The sequence below is a fragment of the Colobus angolensis genome, unplaced genomic scaffold, assembly GCF_000951035.1.
Source record: "Colobus angolensis palliatus isolate OR3802 unplaced genomic scaffold, Cang.pa_1.0 Scaffold57, whole genome shotgun sequence".
Lineage (NCBI taxonomy): Eukaryota > Metazoa > Chordata > Mammalia > Primates > Cercopithecidae > Colobus > Colobus angolensis.
The window spans coordinates 3,515,520-3,518,666 of NW_012119265.1; the positions used below are offsets into that span (position 1 = coordinate 3,515,520).

General features: G+C 47.9%; 1 protein-coding gene across 1 annotated transcript in view; it reads left to right on the top strand.

Moving 5' to 3' along the window:
• Window positions 1–359: 359 nt before the first annotated feature.
• Window positions 360–3,147, top strand: part of LGALS3 (lectin, galactoside-binding, soluble, 3) — a 15,481-nt gene continuing 12,693 nt past the window's right edge. The window contains exon 1 of the mRNA XM_011961855.1: window positions 360–374. The gene's annotated coding sequence lies outside the window, so the exon portion shown is untranslated. The remainder of the gene's footprint in view (window positions 375–3,147) is intronic.

The window sequence follows — 3,147 nt, forward strand, 5'->3', positions numbered from 1 at the left end:
CCCGGGGCGGCACGGGCCACCTTCTGCGGAGCCTCGGGGGCTTCACCGCCGTCGCACCTCCGCCGGCTGCGCTCTGCGGCCCCGGAGTAAGCCCCATCCGGTGAAGAGCCGCGGTCTGGTCACCCCAGTCCTGCCAGGTGCCGCTGCGAGGGGAGGCGGAGGGACTCGCTCAGCAAACCAGACGGCCGCTCCAGTTTCTCTAACTGGGGTTGGGGCCAGGTCACCCTTCCCCAGAGCTCGGCCGCGGGGGAGCGAAGGGACTTCTGAGGACTGCATAGGGCGCCTCCCGGGACCCACAACTTGGCTCGCCCGGCCCCTTTTGAGCATCAGCTGAGGCTGGACTTGGAGGAGATGTCTCTGTGGGGCGCGAATGAGTTCTTCCACCAGGACCAGCTGCGGCCGGGCTGCAGCCGCTCTCTGGTTGCTGATCCCACAGAAATGGTGCTTGCCCCATGGCCTGAGTGGGCATGACCCGGCTTAGCAAAGACTGCAAACTCTAAGCTTTTCCGAATCAAATGCCCCTCCCTGCCCAGACTGTCTGTGCCGAGGAAGTGTTGGGTGTGGCAGAATGTTGGTCCTAGTGTGCAGAGCCGTAGCGGGGGACTCCCAAAACATGTTTGAGGGTTTATTCTGAATTATTGGGTGCTCAGACAGAAACACTAAAACGATTGCCCTCTGAGAAGTAGGCGCTAAGGGCCAGGGAATCGGGGACACATAGTGGAGGCTGGGACTTAGGCTTCAGTCTTACCCTTCAATTTAGCCTTACCCATTCCAGAGACTGCGGAATGTTTGTAAAGTGACTCTGGGAGTTGGGTTGCTGCACAATGAGGACACCTGGACCTCAGTGACCCAGGCTGTTTCTAGGATTCTGGGAAAGGAATGGGAGAAGGCTCAGTTAATTCTGAAGAAAATGAGGCTGATACAATGAACCACTTGGGCACAGAGCTTGAGAAGAAAAAGCTTTCGTCAGCTTCCAAAGTTCTGATTTGTTTACTTCAAGGTTTTTGTTTTTTGTTTTTTGTTTTGTTTGTTTTTTTGAGACGCAGTTTCACTCTTGTTGCCCAGGCTGCAGTGCAATGGCACGATCTCTCGGCTCACCACAACCTCCGCCTAGCAGGTTCAAGCAATTCTCCTGCCTCAGCCTCCCGAGTAGCTGGGATTGCAGGCATGCGCCACCATGTCCGGCTAATTTTGTATTTTTAGTGATGGTGGTGGTGGTGGGGGGTGTCTCTCCATGTTTGTCAGGCTGGTCTCGAACTCCTGACCTCAGGTGACCCACCCGCCTCGGCCTCCTAAAGTGCTGGGATTACAGGTGTGAGCCACTGCGCCTGGCCTACCTCAAGTTTATAAACATTTCGTGCTAGGAAATTGTGTGTTTCCATGAAAGGTAAAGTTGAATAATGATCATTTACTTTTCTACAACAATAGTCTCCCTTTTAGACATTGACTCTCAATCCTTAGGGTAGGGTCTCTCATTCTAAGGATGATCATACCCCATCCTTGATCTTTGGGGGATTTAAGCAGCTTCCTAAATTCATATTTAGAGGTGACATTTAAAATCAGCACTTCTTCCAGATTCTGGGGAGAAGTTTGATGATGGTCCTTGAATATTTAGCACTTAGAAGTGCTAGGAGGATGCCTCACTGAGTTACGTAAGAAGCAGAAGAGGATGAGTACCGCCTGATGGATTGACCCTGAAAACTAGTTGTGTCCAAGTAGAATAGGTGTCTTGCTCTGTTAAGGGGTCTTTAATCTATGATAGTTCGCTGTGCTGCAAATATGCATAGGTGCTTTATAAAGACTTTTCACTTAGTGAAGTCAAGAGGCTAATGCTGGTCTCATGTATAATTTAGGTACCTTTTTACATAGAACTTTCATTAGCCAGACTCTAAACCTTAACTGCAGCCGAGACCTATGTTCATATCTCGTGTTGACCTTAAATGCCAAGTGACTTGTAAACTTATGTACTTGATACTTGCGGTAACTGATCTCAAACATAGCTCTTCTTTCCTGTGATCGTTTGGGACACAGGCTCCCACTCAAGGGTAGCTCCTTGTGTCTGGTGCCTGAACTGATCTTCTCATTAAATTCTGAGTGGGTAACTTGAGAGCCAGTCTAGGCAGTGCTTGCTGTATACTTCCAGTTCGTTATTGACTAAGTGTCATGTGTTCTCTTTTGACCCCTGTTCAGCTTTTCCATAGCGGGAAAAAATCAGTCACTGAGAAGCAGAAAGTAATGCTACCTTCCTTGATGCCAGGGAGCTATGATGAGAAAGAAATCCTAGGAAAGGACCAGTTCCCTTTATTCCAACTTCGCATCGCTGAATTTCTCTTTGGAAAACGGGCTTTCCTCAAGTCCTGCTCTGTGTTTCAGCAAGGACAGAAAGTAGACTGCCTCTGGTGTTACTTGAGGAGCAGTGTGGGGCAGTGCCTAGGGGCTCGGGAAATAGTCTTCTTCCGTTACGGCTTGCGTACAGGTCAGGGACCTTTATGAGCAGAAATTTCAGAAGTGTTCCTGGGAACCCAGACAACTGGTCTGATTGCTGGGTGGGCCTAGAATAGCCTAGTGCGGCAGATAGCTACTCTTTGTTAAAGGGAAAAGCTACCAGTTAACAACCGATTAAAATGGTCTGTATTCTAACTCATGTTTAAATTCCTTATTCCAAAGCTACACTGAACTGCTTACTGTAGGTGTTTACAAATGTGGAGACCCAGCTACTTTTCTCTACTTTTAGTTTATTTTTTGAAGTTTTTTTTCTCCCTCTGACTCTTCAAAATTCTCTGATCCTGATGGGGTTCACATATCTATAGTGTCTGTAGAGTGGGAGGATTTCTGACATTTGATTGTATGTCTCTCTCTGTAAGCTACTCATCTGAAAAGAAAAAAGAAAAAAATTTTCAGGCAAGTAAGGATAATATTTATCCGAATAGATATCTTTTTTGTTTTCCTGGAAGTTTTGAGGTTAATAATCTTGATTTCAAAAGAGCATCCGTTATAATGCTTTTCTTTTCTTTTCTTTTCTTTTTTCTTGAGATGGAGCCTCGCACTGTCTTCCAGGCTGGAGTGCAGTGGTGCCATCTTGGCTCACTGCAACCTCTGCCTCCTGGGTTCAAGCAATTCTCCTGCCTCAGCCTCCCTAGTAGCTGG